The sequence below is a fragment of the Rattus norvegicus genome, chromosome 7 (assembly GCF_021556685.1).
Source record: "Rattus norvegicus strain SHRSP/BbbUtx chromosome 7, alternate assembly SHRSP_T2T, whole genome shotgun sequence".
NCBI lineage: Eukaryota > Metazoa > Chordata > Mammalia > Rodentia > Muridae > Rattus > Rattus norvegicus.
In genome coordinates this window covers 41,071,835-41,088,839 of record NC_141540.1, presented here as the reverse complement: position 1 = coordinate 41,088,839, position 17,005 = coordinate 41,071,835, and the positions used below count along the sequence as shown (strand labels likewise).

The following is a 17,005-nucleotide window of genomic DNA, read 5'->3' as shown; positions in this document are numbered from 1 at the left end:
AAACTGTAGAAGTTTTTTTTTTCTAACTGTGACAATGTCACAGGAAAAACTTATCACACAGGCATGGTATGGGATAAAATGTGGGATCTTGAGTTGTCAAAAAGAGAAGTAAATACACTGAACACTTCCAGAAAGTCTCCTGGTTGCTGTTACCCTATGTAAGGAGGGCTTCGTGTGATATAACGTACATACTATTGAAAGAGGATGCTTGCTTGCCAAGTGGCTGGTTGTCCTCAGTGGACGCTGATGAGCACTTCAATGGCTGCCTCTGCTTCTGAGTGAAGCCAGTTTCAGATACTCTTTCCAGGCTAGTAATGGATCTTGCAATTACTGCCCTTAAAGATTTGTCTCTAAGTTTTAAGCCTTCTAGTTTAAAACTTCTAGCTTATTATCTCTAATAAGCCTTCTAGCAGGTGCCAATGATGAAGGCTGAACAATCCCTTAGGAGTCTACTTCAGCAGGCAAGGCTACAATCACACACACACACACACACACACACACACACACACACGCATGCATGCTCGCACACATACACATACGCAAACACATCTCCAAACATCAAGATGTCTTAGGGCTTTCAACTATCAGCTCTAATATATGTCAAAAAACAAATCTGCCTATTGCTCTTCTCAGTGGTTATCACGTTGCTTTTTCCAAGGAGGACACTTCTATCAATTTCCTACCCCATTCGTCTCCATGTCTCACAGGACACCTAATCAATACGAAGAACTTGTGGAACAAGAGAGGCTAATCTAGGTGATCTCTCCCAACCTTTCTGATATTTGACAATCAAAGTCTCCCTCAAACAGGTTACTATAGGAGAAAATAAAGAATATTGTATACCTGTTGATTGATGGTTACATGTCAAACACTGTTAATACTCAAATACATCACTCATATTCTTCCAGAAGTCAAATCTGGACATTGAATCTACACTGACCTCTATGGTACAGAAAGAAATGCAGTTGCAGAATAAAAAATAGCTTGCACAGGGTCTCTGACACACACATCTAATAAATTGGAGACAGAGCAAAGATGTGAACACAATGACTGATCCAGAAGAGGTTAGGAGTCTCCGGAAGGTCCAAACTCACTGTGTTCTCTGGTAACACGGAAGGCTGATATGAAGATTGAGTATGTTCATAAGCCAGACTCACCATTTAATATTGGACCACATCATTTTTTTTGTTGGGGGCCATTGTGTACAATGTCCTTTGTTTAGCAGCACCAGTGATGTCTACTCATCTGATTCCATGATACAATTCCAGTCTGTGGCACTCAAACTTGTCTCTGTGTGTTGCCAATCTCCTTTACCTTTGGTAGAGTAGAAGAGGAACATCCAGAAGGGAACCATTGACTCAATATACAAAGACCCTCTGTTCCATGGCATAGCATTTTTTCCTAAACTTACTGTTGTCACGGCATCATTTCTAGGAGTTATTTACAGAAGTTTCTCAAGTGGTTCTGTTCAGCATTTTCATGGAGGCAATGAACACAACTTTCCCTTAATGACAAGATTTTTCTAGAAGAAGGAAGAGACCAAGAGGTAAAATAGCAAAGATGACAAAAGAAAACAGATGTCTAGTCTCCTTCATTGCCCTTAGATAGTGGCATGTTGTCTGAGAGACATATATTTCCCTAGATACCAAACAGCACCTAACTGGAGGACTCTGGCCTCCTGGTGATGTCAGAATTCCCGAGGAGGAAGAAAAGTAAATGGCACCGTTGCCTGCTACTTCTGTTTTTCACCATTCCAGTCCCTGTTAGGAATGTTCCACATCTGCCTCACCTTCAACACTTTTAGCTGTAACCCTTAAGTTTATTTCCTTGGTAATAAATCCAGAAATCGTTGTATTTGGAGTTAGAGCGATGGTTCAGCAGGTGACAGCATTTACTTCAAACCTGATGAACTGGTTTTAGTCCTCAAGACCCATAAGGTAGAAAGAAAGAACTGACTCCCAAAGGCTACCTTCTGCCTTCTGTGTGTCCCATGACCCCTATGTACACACACAAATAAATGTACTCAAAGCAACTCTTAAAGAAATAGTTATGCTCACTGATTTACCTGACTCCACTCAGTACCCATGCATACTCTGAGGAGCAATCACTTACAATTCTATCCATACTCCCCAGGGGAAAAAACAGTCAACGATGCATAATAAGCATGTAACAAATGTGTTGGTTTAATTCACTAAACCTAGAAGCTACTATTTTCCAATCTTCTCTCCAAGGGAAGTGTGTTAGGAGTTGAATTGGCATGTGTCAAGCTGTTGTATGTCTACACAGAGTGATTTAGACAGCTCAGTAGTAGCTCAAGAAAAGACTTGTACACGAACTCCCACATCTCTTCGAAGATTCTAGCATGAGTTCTAGCCTCTTGGTGTACTCTATGCTCCACCATTGGTATTCATTCCAGTGGGAAGAGTTGCACACAGTATTTGTCCAACTGATGATTCAATTCAACACTCTAATTCTTTGTCCTCTTTTCCTTCTCATTCTTGAGCTTTCCTTCGTCAGATGGGAGTAAGAAGAAGAAAGATGTGTGTGGGACAAAAATAAATGCAAATGAAATACAAAAGCAAACTGTGAAAAAGAAAAAAATCTTTAATGAAACTGTGGAATGACTAGAAGCTGATCCATCAGTGGGAACACACCATATATATATATATGTGTGTGTGTGTGTGTGTGTGTGTGTGTGTATATATTCAGAACTGAACAGTTATGAAACCAAAAATACTCTTCAATATTTTATTCAGAATTTCATATATGTGTTCAGGAATTGGATTTCCCCTGCTCAAATATCAAAAAATAACTAGATGGCTAAAAAAATAAATAAAATGTAAAACTCATGCTTTGTCCTCAATTGATATTGGTCCAACAAACATAAACCATTTAAAAGAGCCTCAACATTAAGTATGGTCCAACACTTAGAATTCTAACACTTAGGAGTCTGAGGCACAATGATTAAAAGTCCAAATCCAGCATGGGGTCATTTAGTAACCCCTCCCCCTATCAAAAATCCTGAAAGAAACCAGAAAGGAAAGGAAAGCAGGCATAGACAGGCAGCCTCTAGGTAAAATGTCTGTCAGGAAAATCCAAATAAAACTTGCTCTTGTTCAAGAGATGAAGTGAAGTTAGTTTGTAAGTCATAGCAGGGGACTTGTTGCTGTTCAGACCTGATCTTCTTGGTCTATTCCAGGCATGGCCTTCGTGGTACACACCATGCAATCATATCTTACAAGCAGGAACTCCACCCTCGTTTCAAGTCTTCTTCCCAGTTTTGAGGTCTAACACGTTCTTCTTCTCCAAGCATAATGGTGATAGCAGCATCAACCAAATGGGCTATGCCTGGTGCTATAAAGTTCAGGTGTAACATGACCCCAAACGTTTATGTGCTGGTTTTATTCCCAACTGGTGATGCTATTGACAGATGATGGAATCATGAAGGTGCTGGCTCTATCAATAAGTTAACCCATTATTGGTTCATTGATGAATAGGCTATTAGGAGATAGGATCATCTACGGGAAGTTGGTCTTTAGGACATGCATTTGAAAGTTGTATCTTGTCCCTTGCCTCTTTTCATCACTTGCTGCTTCCCAGTTACCACAAGAAAAACAAGCTTTGCTCTGCTATGTACTTCCCACCAATATGCTCCATCTAGCTGCCCACTGGTAATGACTGATGGGGCCAAACGTTTCTGAAACTATGTACCAAAATAAATCCTTTCCTTCAAATTATTTCTCTTGGATATTTTTCTCAAAGGGGTAAAAGTGACTAATACATCTCAATGATGAATATTTTAAAATCTCCACAAGTCACATAGCACATCGCCTACTTTTCTTGCTTTGATGACATATGAGACAAGAAGCGACTGAAGGGAAGGGGCATATTGTGGTCTGAGGGTTCAATGTTTCATGGTTGGACTGGCAGCTGAATTTTGAAGGTATTTGAGCAGAAGCATAGAGCTGCTTGGTTAATATCTGGATGGACCAAGAAGCAGGAAGAGACTACAGATACTCAACTTCAGTTCAGAGACCCCAGTTCACGGTCTGGTACCAGCCATATTCACTGTGGTTCTTCCCTCCTTTGTGAAACCTTGCTGGAAATCTAGATTATTCTACACCCAATTAAATTAACGATGAAGGTTATCACAATAAACACAACCAAGTTCTTTATTACCAGAGCAATAAACATCAAGCCCCTTTGGCATCTCCATGGGCAGAGTATAGGAGTAGTTGGTTCTTCTGCAATTTTCTGTTCAGATATCAGATACATTAAATGATGACAAATAGTATCTCTATCTATCTATCTATCTATCTATCTATCTGAAATTTTCTTGTTTCTAATATCATTGTATTGAAGAGAGGCAAAGTACCAACTCTCAGCCCATGTTTGCAAAGTAGACAAAAAAAGTAATGAAAGCTTGCAGGCTAATACAAGGCAGAACATATTGGGCAACTCTCGTACATTAAACATTTGTTTCTACACCCTTTAATTGAAACACATTTCAGCCACCAAACACCAAGAGGCTTCCTAACTAAGCACATATTTTAAACTGTGGTGTTATATTTTGATGCAGTTGTAGTTGTAGCTCAGTTGGTAGTGTCTGATGAGGTTCTGGTCCCCAGTAAACCACAAACCAGATATGGTGGTGTGTACTTGTATTCCCAGCACTGAGGAAGTGGAAGCTGAAGAATCAGGAGTGCATGATCATCCTCAACTACATAAAGCTTCAAGGCCAGTCTGAGATACATGAAACCCTGTCTCCAACACAAAGAAGGAAAATATGGAAAAAAGTTAAAGAAAATATTTTTTAAGAAAACAATGTACATAGGAAATTTACTTAAAACAACAAATAATATTATTACTGGAGACTGTTGCCGCAAGAAAGAAAGTTCAACTTTAAATATAAATTGACTTCAGGGGATTATTTGCTAAAACTGATTCATAGGAAATGACTGAGTTCTATTAAAGATGAGGATTCAAAGAAGCCTGGCTAAAATTTAGTCTTTGTCAGTGCATGATGGTATTTAGAAGCTAAAACTAATCCTCAGACACATAGCTTGGAGAAAATTCTATGTGGCTCATAGAGTTGGAAAAATAAAGAGTATCTCAGAAGTAATAACCCCTTGCACATGGCCTGGGAGCTCCCATAGCACCTCAAGTGAAGCATACCATGGGAAGGGCTCTGGAACATTCTAGGAGAATCAAGAGCAATCTCGGGCACAATTACAAAGCCAGCAGCTGATGGGGGTCTCCATCACTGCCTTCAACAGTCAGTCAGCAAGTATTTATTTTATAATTACCTAAATGAGGATTAAAAATATCCCTTTCAAAATTTGTTGAGAATTTTAAAAGATAACACAGGCAATCTGCCTGATGTACAAAAGATACTTGACGGCTGCCTATTCTGTCATCGGCATGACTCACAATTATCTATTATTATCCTTCATTAGCCCCTCAGTGCACCGTGTCTTGTAAACACATCTTGCATAGCCATTTAACCTTTCCTTAGGCCCACACCAGGGCTTCTCTGGAAGAGGGCTATTTCTTTTGAGATAGGAGTGTACAGTTTATTTCTCAAGGATTCTCACAGTACCTTGCAGAGGACCATTCCCAGAATAGAGACTGAATATGAATTGAATGAATAATAGATAAGAGAAAGAGAAGGAAAGGGAGTTCGTTAAGTCAAGGGTTATTTGAAAACCTGGGATGTTTCTTGGAAATCAATGTAAATGACTCATGGAAATGAGCTAACTCAAGTATATTTAAGGCTCCCTTAGGAGAAAATGTTCCATTTCCATCCCCAACATCTATATACAGTTGTCTGTTCAGAATGCCTTACACACAGTCCACTTAAAGAAAGAGGTGACCTTTAAGCATCCTTCCCTTTTATTTTTTTTTTGTCCTACATATCTTCACATGGATGGATGGATGGATGGATGGATGGATGGATGGATGGACAGGTATATAGATAGATGATAGAAAGATACATAAATACATAGATATTTAAAGCTTAAAACTAATCATCAGACACATGGCCTGGAAAAAAATTAAATTTAAATAGAGGAAAAAAAGTAGTATTGTGTGAATGACATGCATATTTTCCCGTAAGGTCCAAGTGAAATATTCATAGTTACGGCTCCAAATTATTTCTATGAAGAACTGGGTACATTTTTTTTATAATGTGCAAGACTCTCACTGCCAACAAACTTGCTATTGGAACTCTAAACAAGACAAACCCGAATTGCACAAAAACATCTTGTGGCTAGAACAGAAAGTGTTCCTTGACGGCATCACATGCCTTTCATCAGCTACTGTGGATGACCTGGCTGCTAGGGCCGAGCTTAAACAACGAGAAGCACATGCCTGTTGGCATGGAAGCAACGCATTCTAAGCTCACCCGTGAAAGCAGAGACAAAAACAACCCATACAGCCTCCTATCTCTGTCTTCTTAAATACTTAATACGCTCGTACCTCTCACTCTAAATTCAAGAACCGCTGGCGAATCCACTGGTATCTTTTCTATTTATTAATTTCTTTTCTTATTTTAAAGAAATGGGCTTCACCTGGGCATTTGCTGGTGGCATATGCTTTAATCCCAGCATTTGGTAGGCAGAGACTATCTCTGTGAATTTCATTCCAGCCTGGTCTACATGACAAGTTTCAGACAATTGCAAAATGATGATGATGATGATGATGATGATGATGATGATGATGATGATGATGATGATGATATTAGGTTTCCTTATTCTTTTTTTAATCAAGATACCATTATTTTTAATTATCTTAGTTGCCCTTGGAGTTAGTTCCTTTCTTGATGCTATCATAAAATACCCTAACAAAAGCAACTTAAAGGAAAAACTGGTTTGACTCACAATTCCAGGTACAGTCCATTGTTGTGTAGAAGTCAGGAAGCAAGAATTTGAACCATCTAATCACAGGGCATACATAGTCAGGAGGAATGATAGAGTAATTAATGTATACATGCTAGTGGTCAACTCTCTCTGCTCTTCAGGCTCCTCTGTCTGGGGAATGGTGCTACCCACAATAGGCAGAGCTCAATTAATATAACTAAGATATTCTCCTGCAAACATAACTGAAAGCAAACTTGATCTAGTCAGTCCCTCATTGAGATTCTCCAGTCAGGTAATTTTAGATAGGGGAAAAGAGATATCATCAATCTACTCCCCAAGCCATACCTCCTTCAACAAGCTTCTTTTAAAAATCAAAAAATATTTCCTAATTTTGCATACACTTATTTTATCATTTTATGCTTTTGAAAACAGAATATCTCCTATTGCAGAATCAATTGCACTTACAGGATCTAAACTTAGAAGATTAATAACAGACAGTTCTAGGTGAAAATGAAATGAATGGATTAGTTGGGGCTGGATTTTTCTGGATTTTTACTCTTTATTTATTCCTCCCTCCCTCCCTCTCCCTCCCTTCCTTCCTTCTTTCATTCTTTCTTCCTTTATTTCTTGTTTCTCAGCTGCCCTGTCTGTGGACTCTCTCCATCTTCACAGCCAGTGCTGCAGTAACTGTGGCCCTAAATTTGCCTTTCAGCTGCCTCTGCTGTGGCCTGTAAACGCTCTATTATTAATCTGCTTATTTATAGATATATAAATTTTCAGATTATTGGCCCGAACTGTCACCCTGCTTCATATTTGTTAAACTTAATCATATTTTCAAAGTCCCTTTGGCCATACAATGATAGTCAACCTGAAATTATAGGTTCTAGGGATGAAGATATGGACATTGGGGAAAAAGAAATCTAACATCATAAGAATTCTCTACATTCACAAATACTAATTGAAAATCAATGTCCTGACATAAGACTTTAGCCTTATTAAACAGCATTTTTCCCTAACTGCTGGCCAAATAAACTTGCACACTTTACACGTTTATGCTTTGTTACAGCAAGAACATCTTTTTAAGAATCAACAGGAAAAACAAAAGCCATAAACCAAATTGTCAGTAAAAGGTATCATAAGAAAAAAGTGGCTAGTGTTCAAGATAAAAAACACCAAACACGTGTTTCTTTGTCCTTTTTTATTTATTTATTTATTTATTTATTTATCTATTTATTTTCTGGTTCTTCAAAATGTGTTTTCTCTGAGTGTAGTCCTGGCTGTCCTAGAACTCACTATGTAGACCAGACAGGCCTGGAACTCACAGAGATCCCCCAAGAGTGTTGGAATTAAAGGCCTGGGCCACCATCACCACCCAGAAAGCATGTGTATCCTAACCAGGCATCCAGCGATGAAGTTCTGGGACCTGAGAATCCTTAACCTTCTGAATACTTATGACACATGAATTTCTTTTAGGAGACAGAGACTACAATCTATAAGATTTTCAAAAGGCTATGACTCCCAACAGATAGACAATGACGATTCCTATAGGAACAAATAAAGGAATCAATAAAATCGAAAATTAAAATAAACAAATGGGAAGTAATCAAGAAGCGTTCATTAAGAATTTATATGACAGGACATGGAAAGCTCACAGAACTTTATAAATTATGGACTGCCCTTTTTTTTCCCTTCTACCACACTGCCCAATGAGACCTGGTCCACCTGGTCCTCATGTCAGCGTGGGATCTGCTTTCTGCCTTTGTGATCTCCAAAGTGCAGAATTATTGAGTTTTTGTAACAGTAGTTAAGGTGTTCAACAGATACACATGTGCAAGCACACATGCATACACACACACACACACACACACACACACACACACACGAAACTAAAGGTAAATAAGAATTTTATTTATTGCGATTTTTTGTGGGGAGGGGTCTCTGTCACCCTGGCTGTCTAAAACTCGTTCTGTAGACCAGGTTGACCTCAAACTCAGAAATCCACCTGCCTCTGCTTACAAAGTGATGGGTACACATCACCACTGCCTGGCAAATAGAGATATTAAAATAAATATAAAGAAATTGAAACTGCATTCAGACACACACACACACACACAGAATTCATGGCGGTTCTTGCAGTTCCTCAAACATCCTTGTCCTATAAACACTAACTGAACATTGAAAGGACAAGTGGCAACCGTTCTCTGCAATAAAACTGCATGAGCATCCTTGAACAAATGTTTTCCCAATAAACCATGAGCTCTTTTGCGCTAGGGCGATTTTTACAGTGCTTGGGTAGAACCTGGAACCTCATGTTTGCCAGGTTACCAGTTTGCTACAGAGTCACTCTCCTACCACCTCACTGAACATTTTTAATGACGCCCTCAGAAACACCCCTCCCGACAAGAACAAAGTGCAGTGTCAGCAAAATCCAACGGGAATGCCTTCCAGAAACAGACAGGGTTTGGGTGTGAGCTTCTGAAAACACCTAGCTCACATACCTGTGTTTAAGGTGTTGCGCGCCACCATTTGTAAGTGACTCAATACAGTATGACCCCTCAACTGTGCCTTTTAGTTGCCTTTTCCTCCTATAAATATTTAGGGTTTCCATATCTCTGCTAAATGCATTCATTCAGGTCCTGTTAGAAAACACTCCATGTTGCCTGTTGGATCCCAAACATCCAACAGAAGGTGCGCTGACTGCCTGGGAAACAGGGACAATGTCTTATTGTAAAATGTATTGCACTTTTCCCTCTCCCTTCAGAGGGCTTTAGATATATAAGAACGTTAAGTCCTGAGGGAAAATATAAACAAACATATCTTATTTGCAACCCCCCCCCAAAAAAAGAACACTGCCACCATCTTGCCAGGCAATGCAGAGAGCAAACATTTATCCCCACAGAATTCACACAAGCATTCTTCCTTTTTGTTATCTCCTCCATGCCTAAAAGGCCTGATAAGTTCAATGTTTGGTTTAAGCATACCAAGAATACAAGACTGCAGCCCACGTTTATTAATAAGTGACATGGTAAAAAGATTAGAAGCTGGATGAACGGGGTGGTCGGGAAGATCTGAGAGAAGATGAGGAGAGAAAATCATGATCAGAATACATCAGATAAAAAACTTTTTTTAATAAAAAATGTATTAAATGAATCAGTAGGCTTCATAGAAAAATGACAGCACCTAGATTCTAACAGCAAACACAAAAGTGATATAGTTAGTCTTTCCTATGATGGTTCCAAACCACATTCAATTCCCTAGATAAGGAAGGGATTTACTGAACACACACACACACACACACACACACACACTCACACACACACACACACTCACACACACACTCACACACACTCTCACACACACACACATACACACACACTCACACACACACACACTCACACACACACACTCACACACACACACACACATACACACACACATACAGAATATGCAACATGGACAGATTCCTTTGTTTTCATTATCCCCTTAATAATACACTATGAAAAGTGTAAGACAATACCACCAAGTGTTGTTAGTAATCTAGATATGCTTCAGAGTACACAGAAGGCAATGCCTAGTTCATATGCAATTATTACACCATTTTATACAACAGACTTGAGCATCTTCCAATTTTGGTATCATTGGGAAATTCAAGGTTTTACTTGTTTTGCTTTTTGCATTTGAGTATAACTTACATGTATATGTGCACAGGCATATAGACGTACAAATACCTTATATTGGAGTCACACCTTAACAACATAATAATTCAAATAACATTGGCTATAGAGAATGGATCGCGGGGAAGCATTAAGGATTAGAGATCAAATAAGCCTGTGACCCGCTTCTACTTCTGTATTTGCCACTATTGGGTTTGGGGAAAGAGACTTTACCTCCGTGAGCCGTGGCTGTTTCTTAAAGAATAAATGGTGGGAATAAATAACACCACACTTTGTAATGTGATTGGTAAAACTGGTTCGTATTTGGCATAGAGCAAACATTCGAACAGAGAAAGCTTTTAGCATTAATGGCATGACTAACTAGCTGGCTCATCAGACAGTAAGGTATTTCTTCTCATAGCTGTGACATCATGGGACGCTAGACATGCGCTTAGTTAGTGCCAAAGATATACATTTCAATTGGCATGTTTTTTTTTCTGTTATTCGACATTCTGATCCCTCATTGTATATGTTGGCAACTATCTAAATTCAGGTTAATTGTAGCCCTTCCTCTGTCTTTTTTCTGGGTTTATATCATGATTTAGAGAAGCAGTTTTTAACCTGTAGGTTGTGACCCTTTAGGGTGTCGAATTACTCTTTCACAGGGGTCACACATCAGATTTTCTGTATATCAGGTATTTACATCACGATTCGGAACAGTAGCAAAAGTACACTTATGAAGTAGCAACAAAAAGACTTTTATGGTAGGGGTCACCACAGCAAGAGGGACTGTGTCAAAGGGTGGCAGCATTAGGAAGCTTGAGAACCACTGATTTAGAGAGTTAATAAAAGAAAAAGTATAAGGTCACAGCTTACCTGGAGGCAGGAAAGACATGCTTTATTTTTAAGACTGTGCACGCATTAGTACAGAGGACGGCATCTTAGAGCAGGGGTACCATTTCCCACTCAAAATGCCTCCTGCCCCATTTCAGTACACACGTACTGAAGGTTTCAAAAGCCTAGCCCTAGCAGGACCCAGAGGCAACAGGATGGGGTTAGAAAAGAGTTCCCATGTAACTCCTCTCATATCCCCTCATCACACAGTTCACTAAACATCATTTCCTCAGAGGGGGAGAAGCAAGAAGTGCCAGAACAAACATGAACTTAGACGTAGATGGTTCTTCAGAAGGTTCTGTGTGTGTGTGGAGAGGAAGGGGGAAATGCCAGGAATATCAGTGTGTTATGTGAGAGGTAGGACCTTAGGAAGCCCCACTGACCTAAAAGAATGGTCTTATGCTCCTGAGAAAAAGAGAGAGAGAGAGAGAGAGAGAGAGACAGAGACAGAGACAGAGACAGAGACAGAGACAGAGAGACAGAGATAGACAGAGGCAGAGAGAGAGAATGAGAGAGAGATAGTGAGAAAAAGAGAGAGAGAGAGACAGAGAGAGAGAGAGACAGAGAGAGAGAGAGACAGAGAGAGAGAGAGAGAGAGAGAGAGAGAGAGAGAGAGAGAGAGAGACAGAGAGAGAGACAGAGAGAGAGATGCTTAGGTGCTGAACTTACCTGTTTCATGTAACGCACTGTGCATGCAAGGACAGCACAAAGCTGTGAGTTTTGCTGAATCCAAGTCCTTCAAACAATGTTAGTGAGTGTGGTAAGACCCATCTGGACCAAGATCCAAAGAAACAGAGAAGGGAGTGTGCACCAAGCAGCTGCTGGTAAGAACAGATACCCACCATCCTCGCTTTGACTCTGTCTATGCCATAATGGTGGCCCAGATTTAAATGCAACCCCCGAGAGAAGACAGGAAGCATTCAGGTTTGCCTCAGCTTAGGAAAGCAGAGTGGGTTTTCGATGACGTAAATTAAAATGAGCAACAGGAAAGACAATATGGAGCGATTGGAAGGATGAGGCAGAAGGATTTCTGAGGGTTGGAAGACAAACCTGGGTTACAGGATGAACTTCAGGGCATCCTGGGGCATTTAGTAAGAACCAAAGAAAGGATGGGGAAGGGGAGACTAGTGAGGGAGAAAGGAAACGATAAAAGGAAGAAAGAGAAGGAAGGAAAGAGGGAAGGAGGAAGGGAAAGATGGAGGAAGGGAAGGAGGGAGGAAGTTATGCTCCTATTCTGGGAAGGATGCTGGGTCTAGGATCTCATGACTTCGAAGGAAGAGGGACTGTGACCTTAGAACGCAAAGATAAGAGGAATTCTAGGTGGGACTAGTAGTGCCTTGGCCACAGCACCAAGGTGGGAATGGAAAAATTGTCGGCAGTGTGCCTAGTCCTGTGATAGGGTGCGCAGTGGTGAAAACCTGCATTGAAGCAGGAAGACAGAAAGCCCTGCTGCTTGAAGAGGGACAACACCGTGACTGAAGATGAAGGGATGTGTCTTAGTCAGGGTTTCTATTCCTGCACAAACATCATGACCAAGAAGCAAGTTGGGGAGGAAAGGGTTTATTCAGCTTACACTTCCACATTGCTGTTCATCACTAAAGGAAGTTAGGACTGGAATTCAAGCAGGTCAGGAAGCAGGAGCTGATGCAGAGGCCATGGAGGGATGTTGCTTACTGGCTTGCTTCTCCAGGCTTGCTCAGCTTGCTTTCTTATAGAACCCAAGACAACCAGCCCAGGGATGGCCCCACCCACAATGGGCTGGGTCCTCCCACCTTGACCACTAGTTGAGAAAATGCCTTACAGCTGGGTATCATCAAGGCATCTCCACAACTGAGGCTCCTTTTCTGTGATGTCTCCAGCTTGTGTCAAGTTGACACACAAAACTAGCCAGTACAGGATGAGACACTTGTTTTTAAATTGGAGGCCACAAGTCCCATCTAGCTCCTAAAAAAAAAAAAAAAAAAAAACCACACACACTCAGAACTGACTCATGGAGGAAACAAATGGAAACAGAACTTTAAAGGGCAGTACTCAATACTCAATACTCATAACACACAGGCAGAGGAATTCAAATGCCATTACTCTTCTTACAGAAATCTTGGATGTATCTAAATTACATTTTGTCTATCAAAAACTAAAATCCTAAGATCAGAAATCTAATTAACAATACACTTTTAAAAAATATCAAGGTTGTCTGCTCCTCCCTGTTCCACATACAGCCGCATATTCTCCTACAGTGCCCGTCTCGCCTCATAGACAAGATGGTGAAGGTCGGTGTGAACAGATTTGGCCATATTGGGCTCCTGGTTACCAGGGCTGCCGTCTGTTCTGCATCTGGCAAAGTGGACATTATCGCCATCAATGACCCCTCCATTGACCTCAACTACGTGGTGTACATGTTCCAGTATGACTCTACCCATGGCAAGTTCAACAGCACAGTCAAGGCTGAGATTGGGAAGCTTGTCATAAGCCCATCACCATCTTCCAGGAACGAGATCCCGCTAACATCAAATGGGGTGATGCTGGTGCTGAGTATGTCACGGAGTCTACTGATGTCTTAACCACCATGGAGAAGGCTGGGGCTCACTTGAAGGGTGGGGCCAAAAGGTCCTCATCTCTGCCCCTTCAGCCAATGCCCCCATGTTTGTGATGGGGGTGAACCACGAGAAATATGACAACTCCCTCAAGATTGTCAGCAATGCATCCTGCACCACCAACTGCTTAGCCCCCCTGACCGAGGTCATCCATGACAACTTTGACATGGAGGAAGGGCTCATGACCACAGTCCATTCCATCACTGCCACTCAGAAGACTGTGGATGGTCCCTCTGGAAAGCTGTGGTGTGATGGCCGTGGGGCAGCCCAGAACATCATCCCTGCATCCACTGGTGCTGCCAAGGCTGTGGGCAAGGTCATCCCAGAGCTGAACGGGAAGCTCACTGGCATGGCCTTCAGTGTTCCTACCTCCAATGTATCCGTTGTGGATCTGACATGCTGCCTGGAGAAACCTGCTAAGTATGATGACATTAAGAAGGTGGTGAAGCAGGCATCCGAGGGAATCGTGGGCTCCATGAGGACCAGGTTGTCTCCTGCGACTTCAACAGCAACTCCCACTCTTCCACCTTTGATGCTGGGGCTGGCATTGCTCTCAATGACAACTTTGTAAAGCTCATTTCCTGGTATGACAATGAATATGGCTACAGCAACAGGGTGGCAGACCTCATGGCCTACATGGCCTCCAAGGAGTAAGAAACCCTAGACCACCCAGCCCAGCCCCGCAAGGACACTGAGAACAAGAGAGAGGCCCTCAGTTGCTGAGGAGTCCCCATCCCAACTCAGCCCCCAACACTGAGCGTCTCCCTCACAATTCCATCCCAGACCCCCATAATAACAGGAGGGGCCTAGGGAGCCCTCCCTTCTCTCTTGAATACCATCAAAAAAGTTCGCTGCACACCCCCCCCCCCCCTCAAAATCAAGATGCCGGAGAGTTGGTTCGGCGGTTAAGAGTACTTGTTGCTCTTGCAGAGGACTCGGGTTCGGTTCTCAACACCCACAGGACAGCTTGCAGCTAGCTATCTGTGACTCCAGAGTAGGGGGATCTTCTGACCTCTTCCGGCACCAGACGTGCACAGGGCCCACATGCATACATGCAAGCCAAACACTCATACACATGAAGTAAGAAAATGAAAATTTAAAAATAAAGAAATACCAAAATTTCACACACTAAAACATTCAGCATATTTTTAGTTAGATATTAACATGTCCCATTTGGGTACATTTTAAAAATAAGACAGTAACACACTTAACTTTGAAACTAAGCATTTTCTTCATCAAAGGCCTATTTCAAGTCTAAGTCAGAATGCAGCTTTTTCTTGGGCGACAGGAAAACCATCCCTGAGGATTTCCTTCATTATGGTCAGAAACACTTCTAATTGGGTTTGACCTTTTTCTTCATTCGCGTCTACGGTTTTGTAGCACGCTCTCACCGTATTTCGGTGAGTCGAAGGCATGTAACGTTATAAGGAAAACTCTGTGTTTCCAAAGCATATGGTGAAGCTGAGAAACGGCGTGTTTTGTTGATGTGAATTCTTCTCCGTTCCTCCGGGACATACGGAAGCTCCTCTGGCGCCTTTTCTTTCCCACTGTGGGTACGGCACACGGTAAACTTGCCGGACTATGAAAAGCTTACACTGGGGTGCAGAAATGCTTTTCAAGTACATTTCGTCTCGCTTTCCACATCGAGAACACAACGAAGCTGGTGACTAAGGAAATGGCTCCGTTGGCGCTTTCCCACACAAATCTGAAGATGTGAGTTCAAGCCCCAGCAACCCAAAAAGATGGGCGTGGCAGCGCTCTTCTTGTAATTGGCGTTGAGGAGGTGGAGACAGGAGGGACCTGAGGCTCTCTGCGCAGCGAGTCTCAAGGAACCAGTGAGACCTAGAGTCAGTGAGAGACCCTGTATGTACCGGAAGGTGGAGAGTAATTAAGAAAGATACCACCTGCTGTTGACCTTCGGCCTACATGTGCATACATACCTGGACATGTGTACACACACATCCTTACGTACAAAAAAAAAAAAAGGGAAAGCACAAAGCATAAATGATTTTCTGGTATTTGCTGTGTCCAAATACATGTCACACCCATCTTTCTTACGTAAGTGCTAGAGTTACATGTTCTATATGCCTTAGGCATATGTCAAAGCCAGTGGAAAGCAGAGACTGTCCACCCTGCATCTAAGATATATAATTCCCTTAACATATTCATTTCTTATATAATGGAGTATAATCATATACTCCAAGATTAACAGGAGAGGGATAGAGGGAAAACGAAGATTAAAAAGAATTGAACAAAAAGACTACGTCCAGGCTAGGGACACAGGGGAGCCATGAATCAGAAGTGTTACCAGACCCAGCAAAGAATATGACTCGGGGCATGAAGATAAAACAAGGAGCAGGTGCATAAAAACAAAGTGTAGAAGGGGTGAAAATAACCCTGTGCTATGTGTGACATCCCATGTCCCTCAAGCGGGGGCAAATGGGGACAGCATTCCTGTGCAGAAGCATTGGACCACAGACAACGCTCATGTGCAGAAACACTGGAGCACCACTGGAGAGAGTGTAGCTATTGAAACAGCAGGAACAAGTTGCGAGACATTATATTAGGGGGTAGCACATGGCACGTGACATATTGGAAGGACTAGGTGTGAGCCTTCGGGACAGACACCTTGGTTCTTGGATGGCAGGCTTTTGAGTTACACTAACTAGTATTGAATGTCTTCTGACTTGATCAGGGACCAGGAAAAATATCAACATGGAGTCCAGGACTACCCTGTCAGCTAAAAGTTAATGACTTGGGAAAAAAGCCAACAGTGGTCACAGGATATGAAGTCCAGGCTTTGCAGTTGATCTGCATGATGTAGCCAGGTGTCAGCAGAATGAGTTACCTGTCCTTCATAGAAAGGGGACTCACCCTATTTCATCAGCATGGTCTCTGCCTGGGACTCAAGCTCAAAAGATGCATCCTAGTGATTCTGAGCCTTGGGCGATAAGCCCTGAAGAGTGAAACTCTACCACTCCCTGCAGTCACTGTTCTGTTTCGCCAG

The 17,005-nt window shown here is 41.7% G+C and overlaps 1 long non-coding RNA gene across 1 annotated transcript in view; it reads left to right on the top strand.

The window, feature by feature from the left end:
- The window catches only part of LOC148004638 (uncharacterized), a 266,612-nt gene extending 252,332 nt beyond the window's left edge, over nt 1-14,280 (top strand). The window contains exon 2 of the long non-coding RNA XR_015625301.1: nt 14,171-14,280. This is a non-coding gene — a long non-coding RNA (uncharacterized LOC148004638). The remainder of the gene's footprint in view (nt 1-14,170) is intronic.
- The last annotated feature ends 2,725 nt before the right edge of the window (nt 14,281-17,005 follow it).